Raw genomic sequence first — 20342 nt, forward strand, 5'->3', positions numbered from 1 at the left:
TATAACCAATAGTAGACCTACATTTTTCTCGATCTCTAACTAGATCAAAATCATTGAATCCTTGCAGCTGAACATGATTTCTACCAAAACATAATGCATAATCAGAAGTACCCTTGAGGTACCATAATATCCACGCAACTGCTTCCCAATGAGGCTTTGCGCATGAATCTATTAACCACTCCCACCACATGAGCAATATTGGGGTGTGTGGAAACCATAGCATACATTATGCTACCAACTGCTGATTTATAAGGAATGTTATTCATAAAATCCTTTTCTTCTTGTGATTTGGGACACAAATCAAAATTTAGACAAAAGTGAGGAGCAATAGGAATAGGAACAAGTTTTGCTTCAGCCATACCAAAACGCTCTACAACTTTGTCAATGTATGATTTTGTGACAAAGCACCTTCTTTTGTCTATCTCTAGTGGTGGTCATTCCAAGAATCTTTTTGGCAGCCCCTAAATCTTTCATGGCAAACCGAGAAGGTAACTCTTTCTTTAACTTGCTTACTATTCGAGGAGAAGAACCAACAACTAACATGTCATCAACATAGAGTAGAAGAATAACAAACTTACCTCTAGGAAGCCTTTTATAGTAGACACATGCATTTGATGCACATCGGGTGAAGTTGTGTTTAGCCATGAACCGATCAAATTTAATGTACCATTGCCTTGGAGCTTGCTTAAGCCCATGCAAACTTCGCTTCAGCCGGCAATAGAGATGTTCATTTGCTCTTTGAACAAAGCCTTCAGGCTGTTCCATGTACAATTCTTCATTGATGTCACCATGTAGAAAAGTCGTCTTGACATCAAGCTGTGCTAGTTCAAGATCTCGAATGGCTACGAATCCCAAAATTGCCTGGATTGTAGTCATTTGCACAACTGGTGAGAAAATCTTTGCAAAGTCTAGTCCCTTTTGTTGAGCATGCCCTTTGACAACCAACCGAGTAGGGTACCTCTTCTTGCCTCCATCTTCCTCTTTCAATTTATGTACCCAATGGTTTTTAATAGCTTTACAGTTGGGTGGAAGTGGGACTAAATCCCAAGTTTTATTGGTTTTAAGGAATTCATCTCTTCTTCCATCGTGATCATCCACTGATTTTTATCAGGACTCCTGCAAGCATCTTTGAAATTAACCGGTTCCACTTGATCAGAGATTAAAATCTCGGGCTTTGCCTCCTCGGAGTAAAGTAATTCATAGTCTGATAACTTGGCTGGCATTCTTCTCTCCCTTGTTGAACGTCTTGATTCTAGAATGTGTTTCTCATTCTCAGAATTGCTTCTCAACAATTCATAATTGCTGCCCTTTGAAGATGTGCAAGTCTGTTGTTGATTTCGATGACCAAAGTTACCCATTGAATCACTTGAAATGATTGAACATACCAAATTGTTCGGCTTATCCTACAAAGGAGCTGATTTTATTTGAGAAGTGTCCAAACCATGTTCCCTATGGGCACGATGTGTTTGAGCATTTGAAGAACCAAACACATTGTTTCTCAATTCTTCCAGTGATTGTTGTATAAGGGGGCATGTACCAGGAAAAACAAAATCAGTCCTAACATGGATATCTTCAGGTTCGACAGTGGAATTTGGATGATTGAGACAATGTGATGAAACATCTCCTATTTGCTAGAGTTGATCACACTTGCTAGCTGTCAAGACACAGGTTTCTGTTTGCATGAGTTTCCAAACCTCTAAGTATGGTCCGAATGCTTGCTCTTGTCCATCACTTGGGCCAAAAGAACTTCTCCTATCAAGCTCATATGGAGTAGAGAATTCAACCTCAATTGCACGACAAGTGTCTTATTTTCTGGTGGCAAGAACACTAGTGAAATCCTGTCCCAATTGCTCAAATTGACTTTTTGGACTGTGTGTGGAAATGACCTATCTCTTGTGCTCTGTCATTGTTTGGTGATGAAGACTTGGATTCCAATTGTGCGAAGAAGACCACACACACCACTCACCATAGTCCACATTGCAAGTGTGTCATTGTATACCATGACTTTCAATGTCCAAGGGTGCAGTGATATGATGTAACCTTGATTCAGGAAAAATGAAGGTTGGGAGTGTAATAAACTCACTTTGGGTGTGGTGAGTGTGAGCGGCTTGTGTGGAGCAGTCTGTAGGAACTTGTGTGGAATCCCTTATTATTACATCTCCTCTACTGTGATTGGTTTGAGATTTCCTGCAAGAAATATCCAATTGTCCTCCATACGCTTGCGGATTGTCTGAATCAGGACATGGTTGTTGCTTCTCAAAATTGAACATTCGAACTTGTGAGTGGCTGTGAGCTTTCTTCAAGGAATTCTTTAGACTCTTGGTTAGCATGATTAAGGTCCATGCTACTAGACATGGAGGATGATGACATAGCAGGATTCGGGGCTAAAATTGAGGTAAGGAGTAGAAACTTTAGTTTGAGGCTGAGAATTTATTGAAGAAGTATTCTTATTAAATAGAGACATAGGAACAAAGTCTTTAGTAACTCCTCCTTGTGGTGCTGATTGAGGAGCTGAAAACTTTGTCTCATTAAAGACCGCATCTCTACTCCGCACAATTTTCTTTGCAGTAGGATCCCATAATCGAAATCCAAACCAATCTTCACCATAGCCCATGAAGATACACTACTGTGATTTAGGATCGAGCTTCCCTCTCTTTTCTTTTGGAATATGTACAAAAGCTTGACAGCTAAAAACTCGAAGATGTGCATAGGAGATCCTTTTTCCCAATTTCTCTTCCAAAAGTCCAAAGTCCAAACGAGATGAAGGACTTCGATTAATCAAATACACTGTATTGCAGGCCTCTGCCTAGAATTGTTTGACTAAACCGGCATTAGAAAGCATGCATTGAACTTTCTCAAGAATGAAGGACTTTGATTGATCAAATATACTACTGTATTGCAGGCCTCCGCCCAGAATTCTTTGCCTAAACCAGCATTAGAAAGCAAGCATCGAACTTTCTTAAGAATGGTTCGATTTAGCCTTTCGGCTGCCCCATTTTCTTGAGGGGTGAATGGCACAAGTTTCACCCATTAGATACCATGACCTGCACAAAAGTTATCGAACTCCAACGAATGGAATTCACCTCCGTTATCCGATTTTTAACATTTGATATTGTGCCCACTCTGATTTTCAACAAGAGCTTTAAAAACTTTAAATTTTGAGAAAACTTCAGATTTTTTAGAGATCATATAAACCCAAACCTTTTTAGTACAATCATCAAGAAAGGAAACAAAGTAAATTGCGCCTTCATAAGAGGTCACCTCTGTGGCACCAAAGACATCTGAGTGTACTAACTCCAATGGTGTTATCTTTTTGTCATGGCTATTCTTCAAAAAACTGACTCGTTTTTGTTTCCCATGAAGACAATGCTCACAAAATTCCAAGTCTTCTGATTGGAGACACGGAAGTTGATCTCAATTAAGCATGACCTCTAGCCCCTTTTTGCGCATGTGGCCTAATCTTTGATGCCAAAATGCGGCATGCTGTCCGCAACAGTCATTGCAGCTCCCACCTCATCATTAGTTTCTATGACATATATGCTGCCAGCTTTATCTCCTTTGGCAATAAGCATGGAACCCTTGGTAATTTTCCATGTGTCCATGAGAAGTGTAAGAAAGCCTTGGGTATATAACTAACTTACAGATATTAGAGTCCTTTTTAATTTGGGAACATGCCTAATATCCTTAAGCAATAATTGAGCACCTCCTTCTATTGATAACAAAATATCACCCTTTCCTACAATTTCACAAGCTTTGTTGTCACCCAAATAGGCATTCCCAATTTTACCTTCTTTCTAGTTTGTGAAGGCTTCTTTGCAAGATGCATGAAATGAAGCCTCAAAACCAATCACCCACGAACTTGAAGTTGTGTCACTTGTTGCAAGAACCAAAATACCATCATCCTTATCATGAATGATGTTTGCTCCACTGTTCAAAACCTTTTCTTGAGCCCTTTTATATTTTCTATAGTCCTTTTTAATGTGACCAGCCTTTCCACAAAACCAACAACCGTTTTGTCCACCTTAGGACTGCGATCTTCTAGCTGATTGTGACCTACAGTTGTTATTATTTCTGCCTCTGATGAGTTCTTCGTCTATTTTCTGTGGTGACCATAGTTAAAGCATTGTTGGATGAAGGCTCTTTGTTGTTTCTTCTCCTATCTTCACTAAGCAAGGTAGCAACTACCTCATCATAGACCAGCTTGTTTTTCCTGGTAATGGAAATGCTGATAGATGTTACTACACCATCCTAGCTGTCTGGTAGGGAGCACAACAAGATGACAGCCTTATTCTCTTCATCTTGAGGCATACTAATGGAGTTTGCCTGACATAAAAGAGTATTTAACTCATTTATGTGATTCGACATTGCTATTCCATCCTTCATCTTCAACTTGTGCAACTTCTTCATGATGAAAATCTTGTTTGCAACAGATGCCGTTGTTTACATGCTTTGAAGCTTGTCCCATACTGCCTTTGTTGTCTTTTCATTGTTGTCATTGAACAAGAAATCCTGAGATAGTGAAAGAAAGATTTCAGCCATCACCTTTTCATCAGTTGTATTCCAATTCTCATCCGTCATGGATGCTGGCTTTTTCACTTTACCTCCGATTGCTATTGCAAGATATTTGCTTAATTAATAACGAACGCATCTGTACCTTCCATAGATTGAAATTCTTCCACAAGAATTTCTACACTCTTGATTCCTCCATGACTCCAAAATTTAGTCACTTAAATTGATCGCAGGCTCTAATACCAATTGAAAGGTTAATAAAAAATGCAAATGAAAAGTGCAGAAAAACAAGACACATAAATGCAAGTGTTTATCGTGGTTCACCACAAATCATGGCTACGTCCACACTAAGAGCAGAGGAATATTATTGATTGAAAAGAGTAAGTATACAAATGGATACAATCAACATTTATAGATCACAAGTGATCAGCTGAACAGACATAATATAATGGAGGGAAAATCCCTAGAGACCGTTGGTCTTCACATACTCTCATAGTTTGTTGCCTCCTCCTCAATTGCTTATGAAGGAAAATCAAACTTGCTTGCAACTGCGTCATATTTGAGCAACATGGATTTCCAATGCAGGATGTGGGAAACTTATAAAGAGCGCCCAGATATATTCAGATGTTCTTCAAGTGAACTGCAATTCAATGTGAATCTTGGAGTCAACAAGGCTTCTGTTGCATGAATCATAATCTGTTTTCTGCTAGGTCCTAATTATGATCTATATGGAATTTTTATGGTAGTTATTTTAACCCGCTGTTGAAAAGCAGGGCTTTCCGTTTGATGGAAATAAATCTGCACAACAAGGGGGTACTATGTTATAAAACTTGATGCTTTTAGTAGACATTGGTTGGTATTGGGAAGAGATAAGCAAATTATTTTATAGCAAGAATGACCTCCTTAACAATTGTTCTAAGGAATCTATACAGAAGGAAAATATTTGAAGCGAGTAATATTTTTCTTACTGTGTATACTAGATATGTGATGAAATATAGGCATTGCCTTGCAAAAGTGGTTCGCAAGGTCCTGCATAACAAAGCAGTATTTTTTAGTGTATGACATGCTGAAGAACATAGCTCAAATTTAAAAGCTCACGTCCTATATCAGTACTGGAAGCAGCTTGTGCTCTGGAAAAAAATCCAGTTTTAGATAAAAAAACATCATTGTACCAGGAAACACAAGCGACAAAAGTTCAAGAGTACCTATTTGTAATTGAGCTTCAAGTATTCTCTACCCTGCTTCCTTTCATATTGTATTGAATAATGGCCCAATCTTTTACATTTGGCATTGCTGCAATCAGTAGTGATTCAGATTGCCTTGCTTCTGTCTACTTTTTGGCAATCAGCTTCTCACTCTGACCAGTAACATCCTTATTTTTGCTTAATTGTAAGCTTGCAATTTCTATGCAGTGATCCATGGGTTCTCTGTAGCACTTCCCACAAAAGTTTATTCAAGGCCCTTTATATGGCCTACTACTAATTTGGCAGCTGAAAGGATAGGTTTACTTTTACTACTATCTTTTGCATCAGCTATTGCCTTATTTGCTCTTTTGAATTTTTTCTTTGAAGGACTTCAATCCTAGGATTTCTTTTTGATTTCTGGCTATTTTTAATATCTGTACGAAGATTATATAGTCTTCAAAACACATTTGCATGGACTCCTTCAGGATCATCAACGCTTCACAACTCTAGCAGATTGGGCTATAAGATCAAAGTTTTTGTAATTCATTTGCCTCCGGCATGCACAATCATTATGTCAGGGTAAACATGGTGGGTTGGGTCACCATGAGACAAACTTCAAAACCTTATGATATATTTTAAGGATTCTCACAACATTATATCAGAATAGCTGAATAGCTGATGGCATTGTGCTACGTATGACAACTCTTTAATAAGCACAATCATGTTATTGATTATAGGGTTTTCCAAATATTTGTTCTAGTAGCAATGAGTTGAATATACAGATTTGGGATGTCAGTTACAAATATTGCCTTAAGGATAATGATTCTGGAGAAAATATATGTTGATTTGAATAAGTAGATTAATATATTAATGCCATAATTTGGTACATGATCCTGGAGCTTACACCTTTTTCTCACATCTTGACAAGATCTTATAGTTAAAGTATACTTTGCCTTTGGAATGATCATTGGCAAATTGGAATTGGAGATAGTAAGGAGTGCTCCGGTAGAATCCTTAGCTATTGCTAAAGATACATTCTTTTATTGATTAGTGTTTGGTTCACCAAAATCTATGATCTTCAATTTCATTCTTAGGAGTGGCTGAGCTGATTTTCAGTACACAGACTTTATTCCTCGAGGTTTTTGGCTTGGACTTTGTAAACAAAGCCATGAAGCTTTTCTGCAAGAAAGTAAGCTTATACATTATATAGATATACATAAAGAGAAATACTGCAACTGACCAACTGCAGTCAAAGCTATCATCAGCTGAGGCAACCTGACAGGCAGAGTATCAAATTGAAATATACAAAAATAAACCATTCCATAGCATGATACTTATCATTGATAGTTCAAATTGAAATAACAGTAATATTCTAATTAGTAAATTACTCAAGTTCAAGATTCCAATGCAATTTGAATTACAAAATCAAAATATAGTTCATGGTTCAATGTTGATCAACTAAACACATGTTTTTTAAAGTCGCTCAAGTTACTGAGCGGTCAAAAAGTCCGGATGCTTCGAGATGCACCCACATGCTGTCTTGATTATCTACGGATGCCCTCGGACGCATCCAATGCACATCCACAGGTGCTGAAACAGCTTCCTGCCAGCATTGGCACAGCACCCAAACGCATCTGAGTATCAGTACCTGTATCCACACCCCCATTCTTAGATATTTTATTATTTGAGTTGTTTCTTGTTTGTATTTAAGTAGAATTAATAATATATATGGGGTCATCGGCTCCACAAAAAGGGTCCTTATAATGTTGAGCAGCAATTGCTAGCCTAATTGTGCTTAGCAGCTGTATGGGGACCTTCGCTAACACATTTAGCTAAACTAAAGACCTTCAAGAATTTGTGGGATGAATGCAACTTAAGATCACTTGTACTTTTCTTTTCGATTGAGTTGTAGATTGCTTTTGAGAAGTCAATTGGTGAACATCAAACGTATTGAAATATAACACTATTAATTTATTTTAGTTTTAGAATTAGTTTTCAACATGTCTCGTGAATATTTTTAGAACTTCCAAGTTTTAATAATCATGTATGCTTGTATTGGTTTCATTCCAAGTATTAATAATCTTTTTTTTGGTCGGTAATAGTTTTTATTTTATTAAAATAACATTTTTTACATCATCAAAATTAGGCTCTTAAAGATTAGCCTTCCATTCACATAAACACATTCCTTCAAAAATCTCCCATCTAAGCTTTCTAAAGCTTATACATCTTTACCCCTAACTCCTAACTTTCAAATACATTGTTTTCAAATTCATCTTTGCTTTACACAAAAAGGAAACAAAAACTTTCCGCCATCTGTCCATCTGTTCTTTCTTCGTTTCTTCCACCTGCAGCTCGCATGCGTCTCCTCCTCATCCATGAGGCTTCTCTGCATTTCACCAAGTCTTTGCTTCTTCTGCCTCTGAAAAAACCAGCGAAAAAATGTCACCTTGTTTCTTCCTGAACTTCATCTCTTATAAGTTGCACAGAATGGGACAATCCTAGAACTAAGTTGTAGAGAATATTGTTGATCGCTTTCCCTTAATCAGGTTCCTTGTTGGCATTTACCTGCTTTTGAAAACCAAAAAACAAAAAAAGACAAAAATTAACACCTTTTACTGCCCTCTTAACTCATCACTCCTCCACAAAGTATTAATAATCTTAAAAAATATTAAATGAGAATATTTATTTTGAAGTTAATTTGAAATATATTATTAAAATCTTAAGCTGTGGGACTAATATATTTATTAATATTTTATTAGGAAAAAATTCTGTTTTAGTTTTCTGTATTCATTCAAATTTTGAATTATAGGAAAAAAACTATTGTAATCTTTTCTTATTTGGTAATTCCTCAAAATTGAAAATAGGCGGTGGAAAAAAGAGGGCCTTGAAAGAAAATAGTCAAACATGTGACTTTCTAGAATAAGGTTTGGTTCTTTATTTCAACATTTTGTAATAATGTTGAACACAAATTTCTTGCATCATCCTAGTTTTTGAAATTGAAAGGAAAAATATTTCAGTCTAACTTTGTATCCTCAAATATTTTCATGCAAATTATCAATTATGAAAAAAAAATTAAAATCTTTTTTCATTTTTATAGAACAATTATTTTTTAAAATTTGAAAATAGACGGTAGAAAAAATAAATCATATTAAATGTATTGTAAGATAACAACACAAATTTCTTTACTCGTTTTAGACTTTTGCTCTTAGTTTTATCTACACAGATTAATATTGGTTGAAATACTCAGAGTTCCCAGACTTCGACTATGCTCAGACTGGTCAAAGTCAACTTGTGACTCTACTACAACTTGACAATGACTGAACAAAATGAAAAACTCTTAAATTACGTACTTTTATAATTAATATAAACTCGGTAAGATCTGTTCGACGTGATGACTCAGACTACTCACATGACTAAGGAAAGTCATAGAATTTTGGAAATATCCAAATAATCATTTTCCAAACAACTTTTTAAAGTATACAAAACATCTCAATTTTTTAACTTGTTCTTCATTCCCTGAAATCAAAGAGCAGCTCTATTGAAAAAGCCTCTTATCAACCAAAGAAATGTTGAATATAACTTGCAATTGATTGGACGTTGAATATTGTAAATAATAAAAGGAGCAGAGAAATGGAACAAAAAACAAAATAAAGAACATGGAAGACAATAACAAATGTATTTATCGTAGTTCACCACAACCGTGGCTACATTCACACTCAAACAGGAAATCACTGTATTAATCAATAACCAATCCATAGTACATGACAATCTATCTCTATTTATACATTTACATATAGCCTTCAAGCAAAGAACCACAAAAGATGTGTTGATATGGTGAAGGCTAACAATCACTTGTTTCTTCCCTCCAATAAGCATTTCTCTTGGTTTCTTGAAACCTTTGATATGTAATACTATTGGAGCCTTTTTATATGCTGCTCCAGCTCATTTGTAATCACCTTTTATATATTAATTCAATACTCTGCAGTCTAGACATAGCCACTATTGTGGCGAACTAGGATAAATCTGATGTTGTGTATTTTTCTTATTGCATCTATTTTATGTCTGTTTAAATCCTTTCAATTGGTATCGGAGCGCGAGGTGTGTAGATTGGGAAATTGGTGTTGAATTTTTTCGAAAAGATGGAGGATATGAAAATAGAGAAATTTATAGGCAAGAATTACAACCTGTGGAAAGTGCAGGTGCGCTCCTTGCTGGTTAAGCAAGACTTGGCTCTCGCAATCGAAGGAAAGTTTAAGAAACCGTTTACAATGTTTGATGAAGATTGGGAAAAGATGGATGAGAAGGCGATGGCATCCATTTTTCTCTCGCTAGCGAAAAACGTGTTGTTCAATGTCTCAAATGAGAAGTCAACGAAAGAAGTTTGGGACAAACTTCAGAATATGTATCAAACGGTGTCGGCTGCAAAAAAAATCTTCATTATGAAGAAACTCTACAAACTAAAAATGAAGGAAGGGACTACGATGTCCAATCATATAAATGATTTGAATACCCTATTATGTCAAGCAAGCTCAGTTGGTATGACGCAAGATGATGAAGCCCAAGCCATCATCCTGTTATGTTTGTTACCTGACAGTTGGGATCCCGTAGTTACAGCTGTAAGTACTTCAAGCTCTACGAAGTCAAAGCTGGCCTATGATGAAGTTGTTGCCACTTTATTAAGTGAAGACATGAGAAGGAGTAACAGACTCCTCATTCGATGATGCTCTCACCATGGTTAGCACTGAGTGAAGGGGAAGAAGCCATCATAGAGGTAATAACCATAACAATCAAAGGAAATCCAAATCACCCAATCGTTCAAGGTCAAGAGGTAGGAATGGAGAATGCTGGTTTTGTGGTAAGCCTAGCCACACAAAGAGAAATTGTCGGGCTTACAAGAAAGCACAAGAAAATGTGAGGAACATTGAAGCAAATACAACCTATGAGAAAGATGAAAGCACTCTAGTTCTTTCTACAAGTGACTCAAAATCAGATTCTTGGGTGATAGATTTCAGAGCTTCCTTCCATGCCACTTCATGTACGAATTGTTTCACAAATTACCATGAAGGTCAATTTGGAAAGGTATTTCTTGGAGACAACAAATCCTGTGAAATAGTTTTGCAAAGGTGACATTTTGTTACCATTGGACGATGGAGGGCAATGGTTGTTAAAAGATGTTCGCCATGTTCCCAAATTAAAGCGAAATTTGATTTCCGTCAGTCAGCTCTTTGCACAAGGATATTATCCAACCTTACATCCGGATACTTGGAAAGTTACCAAGGGTTTGAGAATAATTGCCAAGGGAAACAAAGTTGGTAATCTTTATCTTCTTGAGAAGCCTACTGAAATAGGGGCTACTATGACAGTCAAGGGCAGCGATGCAACACTTTGGCATCAAAGATTAGGCCACATGAGCAAAAAGGGCCTTGAGATAATGCTCAAAAGGGATCAACTATCGAGTCTCCAATCAGCAAATTTGGAATTTTGTAAACATTGCCTTTATGGAAAGCAAAAGCGGGCCAGCTTCTTGAAAGGTGGACATAATTTCAAAGAAAAACCATTGGAACTTGTACACTTGGATGTCTTTGGTCCGGTTGAGGTAAGCTCTTTAGGAGGTGCAAATTTTTTTGTTACTTTCCTTGATGATTGTACTAGGAAAGTATGGATATACATGATGGCAAATAAATCTAAAGTTTTTTCTAAGTTTAAAGTTTTCAAGGCTCTTGTTGAAAACCAAAGGGGCCATAAGATCAAGTGTTTAAATACGGATAATGGAGGTGAGTTTTGTTCGCTAGAGTTCGACAATTTCTTATGCAGTTAAATGGTATTTGTAGGGTGAAAGTTGTACCCTACACCCCTCAAGAAAATGGGGTAGTGGAAAGACTCAACAGGATAATAATGGAGAAAGCTCGGTGTATGCTTTCAAATGCAGGTTTGGGAAAAGAATTCTGGGCTGAGGCATGTAATACAACCATATATCTCATTAATCGAAGTCCTTCAAGGTTGAACTTCGGAATTCCAGAAGAGGAATGGCAAGGTAGAAGAATTTCTTACTCTCATTTAAAGTTTTTGGTTGTCAGGCTTTCGCGCATGTGCCCAAAGAAAAGAGAAGCAAGCTGGATCCTAAATCCTAGCCTCGCATATTCGTTGGATATGGAGAGGATCAGTTTGGCTTTAGGATTTGGAGTTTAATTGAAAAGAAGATCATTAGGAGCAGAGATATCATCTTTAATGAGAAGGTATTCCCTCATGCTAAAGACGAGACTCCTAACAGAGAATTCATTCCTTTATTTGATATGATGAGTAATGGCACCCACTCTCAGCTTGGTAATATGTAGTTGCTGTATCCCACAAATAATCTCTCTCCTACATCAGTTCTTACTCCTACCCCTATCTCTTCCTCAGAGGACACATGGCGTACCGAACAAGAAGATTCCCTCTTCAACTCAGGAAATTATGACAATGAAAGTGTAAACTTAGAACGGTTTACTAACATAAATAAATAAAATGCTCAGCCTATATATTCACAACCTTAGGTCTATGAAACAAAATGCTTTCGCTGCCAAGGTAATTGTCTAGGAATAAGACACAATGGCGTGGACAAAGATTCTCAGCAATTTGGGTCGAGATTTGTCAGGTTACCAAGTAGGTTCTCCAATCTCTAGGGCCCGCACTCTGCGTCATCCAATTAGAATAATTCTGCGCAATATGAGACAATGCGTATGGATAGCAATAAACATCTACAGTCAAAGAAACATGGCAATAAAGATGCGGATGAACATACATGGCATAGTCAGGACAATGAAGACTTTGTCTTTGAGGGAAGACAACTTCATTTTGAACATGTTAATTCACAGGGAAATTTGGAACATAGACCGTAGATTGAATATGTTCATACATATGCGCAGGGTAATCACACTAATGCGCAGGGTAATCATGTTAATCTGTAGGATATCAACGATGAGGGTGCAAGTAATTCGTAGGGTAATCACTATGAACATGTCATACTTTCCTCTTGACCAGAACCTTGGCGATCCTCGGGAGCAGTTTCACACAGAGGGGGCAGTTTCACGACATCCATTCTCTGATTCTGCTCACCCTTATCATCGCAAGTCTGAAGGAAGTCACAGGAAACAATTTTTTACCAGCTCGCAAGATCAAAGGAATAATGGATACAATAAATTGCCTCCCCAAATCACCAACGATCATGTTATTAATGACACCACATGAGATATTTTTTCTCCATTTGTCGACCTTGGGTGTGATGGATCTCATAGGAATTTAGATTCTGTCTCCCCTGCTAACAGTCTTGGCCAAGCATGTTTTGGGCATCAAGATAAGGCTTCTCCATTTGGTTAGTTTGAGGATTATACACATAAAATGCCCAATCAAGAGTATAATAAAATAGAGAAGCAGAAGATTACTTCGAATAATGAAAATAAAAAGGATGTTCAACCTTTGAGTGGAAAAACTACAGTCACCGGTTCTCCTTTTGAATTAGTTCAAGCTCAAACAGAGAACTTAGAGCCATAATTAAGAAACTCTACTAGAGAAAGGAGAATACCAACCAAATACTTTGATTATGAACTATTGTACGCTGAAGAAGCAGAGCCTTCAATTCTAGTTTCAGAATTTTCAGAACCGTCTACATTCAAAGCAGCTCTCAAAGATGTCAATAGTGATAAATGGCAAACAGTGATACGTGAAGAAATGGATTCTTTACTCAAGAATCGAACCTGGGATTTGGTCTCTCTTCCATCTAATCAACGACCACTTAGGAACAAGTGGATATATCGTGTGAAAGACGAAGCGGAAGGCAATAAACGCTTCAAAGCCAGATTGGTGGTAAAGGGATTTGATCAAGAAAAAGGGATAGATTTCAATGAAATCTTCTCATCGGTTGTCAAGATGACAACTATCTGAACTGTTTTAGGATTAGCAGTAGCGTGGGATCTTGAGTTAGAACAAATTGATGTTAAAATTGCATTCCTACATGGTGATGTAGAAGAGGAACTTTACACGGAGCAGCCTTAAGGGTTCGTAAAGAAGGGACATTAACATATTTATTGCAGATTGAATCGGAGCTTGAATGGCCTGAAACAAGCTCCAAGACAGTGGTATGTAAAATTTGATCGCTTCATGGTTGAGCATAATTTCACAAGATGTGAATTAGACCCATGTGTCTACTTCAAGAAACTTATGAGTGGTGAGTTTGTCATCTTTCTTTATGTTGATGACATGTTAGTCGCTGGCACAAACAAAAGAATAGTTAATGAGTTGAAGCAAAAATTGGCAAGCAAATTTGCAATGAAAGACTTAGGGGCGGCCAAAAGGATTCTTGGCATGACAATCACAAGGGATAGGAAAAAGAGGGAAATCACTTTGTCTCAAAAACAATACATTGACAAAGTTGTTGAAAGATTTGGCATGGTTGAATCAAAAGTAACTCCTATTCCTCTTGCTGGTCACTTTCAATTAAGTTCTGAATTATGTCCTAAAACATAAGAAGAAAAAGAATTTATGGAGAAAATTCTCTACAAATTAGCCATTGGTAGCATTATGTATGCTATGGTTTCTACTTGCCCTAGCATTGCTCATGCGGTAGGAGTTGTGAGCAGGTTCATGAGCAATCCTAGAAAAGCTCATTGGGAAGCCGTTACATGGATACTAAGGTATCTAAAAGGTACTTCAGATTATGTCTTATGTTTTGGCGGAAACAAAGTTTAGCTACAAGGTTACACTAATTCTGATCTTGCCGGAGACTTGGATAAACGAAGGTCTACCACAGGTTACACCTTCACGTTTGCTGGAGCTGTGGTCAGTTGGGCTTCACGGTTACAACATTGCATTGCTCTTTCTTCAGCTGAGGCTGAATACTTAGCTCTTTTCGAAGGTGCAAGGGAAATGATTTGGCTTCAATGGTTATTTGGTGACCTGAAAGTTCATCAAAGTGAATATAATTTGTTTTGTGACAGCCGTAGTGCAATCTTCATGGCACATAATCACTCATCACAATGTCGCTCCAAGCACGTTGATGCACATGCTCACTTTGTTCGTCATGCAGTCGAAGAAGGCAAGCTGAATGTTGTCAAGATTGATACCAAGATCAATTCGGCTAATATATTCATGAAGGTTGTTGCCAAAGAGAAGTTCGAATGTGCTAGAACTTCTCTAGGGCTTGTGAAGAAAAGATAGATCATTCTTTGAGCAGGGTATTGGGTGATCAGTTGTAGCATTGGTTGTCCTTCAGGTGGGAGTTTGTTGATATGGTGAAGGCCAACGGTCACTTGTTTCTTCCCTCCAATAAGCATGTCTCTTGGTTTCTTGAAACCTTTCATATGTAATACTATTGGAGCCTTTTTATATGCTGCACTTGCTCATTTGTAATCACCTTTTATATATTAATTCAATACTCTGCAGTATGGACGTGGCCACTATTGTGGTGAACCAGGATAAATCTGGTGTTGCGTATTTTTCTTATTGCATCTATTTTATTTCTCTGTTTAAATCCTTTCAAGATGAACAATCACAATCACTGTTGGACGTCATATCCTAATAATCTCCCCCTGAAGGCCACTCATTCTCAAAGATTCCTTGCATTTCAATTTCAAAACTCAATTAAACCTTGAGAAGATCTTAGGGTTGCCAGACTGTGTTCTAGCACACTTCGAATGAGTCTTCTCTACATTAAATCATATTTAAAAATATCTTCTCCTCCATTTTTTACAGGTGCAAAATACATTTCTTTGTCCTCAAAAGAACTCATAACATTCTTCACTTTTCCAAACACCTTTCGTACACCCATTTTGTTGAGTCTCTTTATAAAATCATTTAACTCTATGATAGTATGCTCCTCATACATGCTCTCCATATGCAACCGGTCTTTAAGAAGCAAACATAGCTGGAAGATAGCCAAATTATATGTTGTACATTTTCTTTTCTTCTCTACAAGTTCTGATATGAGTACAGTCACGTACTCAATAGCTGTACCTTTAATCTTGAATTTTTTAAAAAAATTTTTCCCATGGCATAAGCCTCTATCCATTCTTGAGTAGTTAGTGAATTGATAGTACTTTCTTCACTGTTTTACAAAGTTGGAATCGTTTTGTTTGACTGTTTATTGCTGTGTGTAGTGTTATGTTGCTTTATACGTACCAGTGCATGGAGTATTGTGGAATGACAATGTTTGCAGAGGAGTTGGAAAGGAGTTACCTAAAGTTCTATGGTAGACCATTGTGCGTTGATGTGTAGCAGAGCACATAGGAATGTGAGGAATATTACCATTGTGGGCTGATTCATTGGAATTTCCAATCACGTGGGTTCCCAATTTAGGATACAAATGATTCTCATTGCGGTCTATAGATTGTGGGACAATACCTTGCATTTCGTGCACTTCACCATCATCATGGGGCCCAGTGTTAGTTGAATTTGAATCCCCAAACTGGCATCTAAACAATGGTGTTTCTGCTACATCTGTTGACCTCCCGTGGTCATCCTCAATCTTGGAATTTTCCCCATGGTAAAGTTGTCCAATTGTTGTATTTTGTAGCAATGATTGAGAATGTGAAGGGCCACGATTTGGAGGTCCAATTAATCCAAAACTATTATTGTTAACCATTCCTTTGCTAACCTCTGCATACACTTGCACTAGATTTTGTGGTGAGGAAGGGCATATATGCTTGATTTTGAGCATGTTGATTGAATTGGAGGGAGAGCATAGTGTGCGTGTCCGTGAGAGACTGAGGACACTCATTTTCCATAGGCTCTATAAGCCCCTTTTCACAACTCCTTGCCACTGTATACAAAGAGTCTCCATTGTGGCTATGAGCCACGTCCTTCAGCTGTGCAGAGATTTGAATTACTTCATCAAACAAACCTCCATTTTCGCCAAATAAACTACCACTTTCACCAAACATATCGCCTGTTGAAGTTTCTTGTGAGGTGTTGTGCATAAATTCATTTTGTTGCCAAATCTCTTGTTGGCATGTTTGTCAATGTCTACTAATGACTGTGGATAGAGGATGTATATGCGAGATTGGCGTGGGATTAATCATATCCCAATTTTGCTTTTGAGGTTTGGTAGAAGAGTATGCAATTAATGCATTCAACTCTACTTTTATTGTTGCAATCTGCAATAATAAATCATCAGTCCTTTTATTCTACCATGCCAAAGGCTTCTGGATTATGTGCAACCTTGAGCACCTGGCTCTCTTTGAACTTCTTGAACTGTATAATCCCCATGCTCCTTAGATCTTCAGTTGCCAGGCACCCGAAATCTTCTTGTGATTCCTTTTCACCAAGAGGAAACTTCTCTCTTAGCAAGTCATACATTTTTCCAAGATAAATGTCCTTTGAATTGCTTTTTCCACTATCCTCTTCTTCCTGAAACAAAATTTCTTAAAAAACTCAAACCCTTTTTCAAAGTTATCTTTCTCAATATTCACTATGCGACAGAAAACCTCCAACTTATATTGCATACAAAATAGCTCATTTGTCAATAAGAAATTTTCTTCCCTCAACCTCGTAAATCTTTCTTCTTGGTACTCCTCCTTAGTTATATAAATGTCACCTTCATCAGTTTCATTCTCGTTTTCTTCAACATCTTCCTCTTCAATCTCACTTTCATCCTTCCTTGCTTTAGCATCCTCATCTTTAGTGCAATCCAAAATTTCAAGAACTTCGTCAATGATAAAATCAACATCCTCATCTCTAGCACAGTCCAAATTTTCAAGAAATTTTGCAATGATAAAATCAACATCATAATCTTCTTCCATCTCCACTCAAGTCAAAACTGTCTCTGATACCAATTGTAAATATGAAACAAACAAATAAACTGAAACTCAGAAGACAAAGCACAATACACAGATATTTATTGTGGTTCACCACAATAGTGGCTACGTCCACACTCGAGCAGGGAATCACTATATTAAAGAATAATTGAATGCATTACATGGGTTGCACACAAGCATTATATAGAGCTCTCGAATACAAAGAATCAAGAGGGAGAGCAAATAGTCATGTGACTGTTGGTCTTCAAATCCCAACAATCCTTTTGAGATCTATAGAAGTTAAACAATCAACAACTATTGTCCGCATATCACCCCTATTGTGTTGTGTATCGAAAGTTAGATCTCTCAGACTAGTGTGTACTTTCCTTGCTATTTGGAACAAAACATTGTTTAGCGTAGTGCTTGTTAATGATGTTCCACGTAGGTCGGAGAATAGTTGGGTACCATTTGGTCACTGTTGGATGTGGGCTTAGCATAGTTAAATGAGTGTTCGATCCATTTACCAATCTTCTTATAAAAGTTAGTGCCCTTGCCATACAATTCTTTGATCTTTATTGCCAGCCTGGCTTGTTTCTTCACTACTTGTGACTCCCACATATTTTATTTCCAATTCATATATGTGTAGTCTTGCATGAGCACATCAAACCTCTGTTCCTCAAGCAACAATCTTCTTGACCAACTACCAAAGACAACGATCTGTATGGCACAACTTGGTGAATTATTAAAATTTTGTAGCAAGTCTACAATGGTTTGCACATTATAATGAGAACAGGGAACAATATTGTCCCCCTAACCATCAAGTGCCCTCCTTTCACATCATTGAGGAAGTTGCATGCTATTGGCATCCTCCCAATTTTGTTTGCTAGGCCGATTATCATCGTGTGTTGACATATCCAACTCATGGGTGGGTGGATATTGAAACCTAGTCACTGCTTTTTTAGCTAGTCCTCCAAGCACTGGTGTTTTGAAATTATAACTCTCCCGTGTGTTTGATCACTTCACATGCCAATGCTTTTGAGCCATTTCTTGGTGTGGATATTTATTATGAACCCTAGTCTTGCTCATATTCTTGACAATGTTTTTTTCTTTGGTGGTATTTCCTATACCCACATTGTCCTTGGTGTTGCTGCCTGCACCATCCATTGTTCTCCTTTTGCAGCATTGAGGAGACTCCATCCTGCTTGCATCCTCCCAATGTTCTTTTCTCGGCTGTGGACAGTCAAAAGTGTTATCTTGATTGTCATGCCTACCAATTGAATCCTCAATATCATTAATAAGGGAATTGAGATTCATCGGCAACCTCCTTATTGCCAGTCTTTGTGATGGCACAGATTGCACACCAGGGTCATGATTAGTATGAGACCGATGGGAAATGGCTTGGTCTGTGCACCCCAAGCTTGTGATTTCTTCAGACACAGTATGCTGGTTTTTGGCAAATATTTTATGAGGATATAACAATTCAACCTCAGAATCTTGTGTAATAAGAAACTCATTGCTATCAACCTTTGTGGCCATTGAAGTATCTTCATCAGTCTTTCTCATGTCTTTATTAGTGTTGGCCTCCACCTTTATAGGAATATCACTTGGACCTACAAGGGACTCTACTCCTTGTCCTATGATCTTCATCTCAATTTCAAAATTGTACTCTTCCCTTTCACCTTCTTCTACGGTAAATTTCTTGTTCACTATTTTATCTTCTTTCACAATAGACTTCTCGTCTTCCCTTTCATCTTTTAGTATAAAGGATTTCCCATGATCTTCAAAGTACTCTAACCATAGCATCCTATGAACTCTAGATGTAAAATCATTGAGATTGGAACCAAAAATAAGAGAAGCCATTTTATTATATACCAACATCATGTATCTTACAAACTCCCTCTTCTCTTCTCTTCTCCGTTTCCACAATTCTTCCATGACATATTTCTTATGTGCACCTATGCGTACAAGAATTGCATAAAGTTCAGATTTAAGAGCTTTTAAATATTTTGGTTCAGCTTTAGGCTTATTTTCCCAGCCATCCCACCAATGCACATGACAGATTCTTTTGCTCTTAGCAGGTAGAACCTCATTCTCTATCAAGCCCAAATTTCCAAGAAATTTGTTGATGATAAAATCAACTTCACCATCTTGCATCTTTGCTCTAACCTCTCCTCGACTTTGATACCAATTGTAAATAACAAAACAAGTAGAGAAATGGAATAAAAAACAAAATAAAGATGGAAGACAATAACACAAGTATTTATCGTGGTTCACCACAACTGTGGCTACATATTTATCAATAACCAATACCTAGTACATGACAGTCTATCTTTATTTATACATTTACATATAGCCTTCAAGCAAAGAGCCACAAAAGATGAACAATCACAATAACCGTCGAACTTCATATCCCAACAAATATAACCTGCAATTGATCAGACCAAAAAAACATATTAAAAACAATCTAAAATCCCAAGAGGGCTCTGTTGTAGAACAACAAAGAAAATAATAGCAACAAATACAAAAATAGAGGATGCCCTATTTTGAAAGGTAGACTAATTTTTTTTATTGATTGCATAAATTATACGATGATTAAATAATTTATTATTATTGTCTCTGAAGAGCATATTGTACCATGCCTTTCATACACAACTCTTTGAAAAAATTTCCTTTGAACTATTGAACATAACAGAGTTTTTTCAGAAAAGAACGATACGATATGCACATCATGCATTAATAGGTGCATTTGACAACTAAAATTTTACAAAATTAGCCAGATTTTAAAATGAAGAAATAACTGATGTCGAACTCCACTTTGCAAAATAAACAAGCCTAAAAAAAAGCTCTATGCATGTGATTTCACATGCTTTCTTAGTGCACATAA

This window comes from Cupressus sempervirens, chromosome 8 (genome assembly GCF_028749045.1).
Source record: "Cupressus sempervirens isolate cs-2001-9-10 chromosome 8, ASM2874904v1, whole genome shotgun sequence".
Classification (NCBI taxonomy): Eukaryota; Viridiplantae; Streptophyta; class Pinopsida; order Cupressales; family Cupressaceae; genus Cupressus; species Cupressus sempervirens.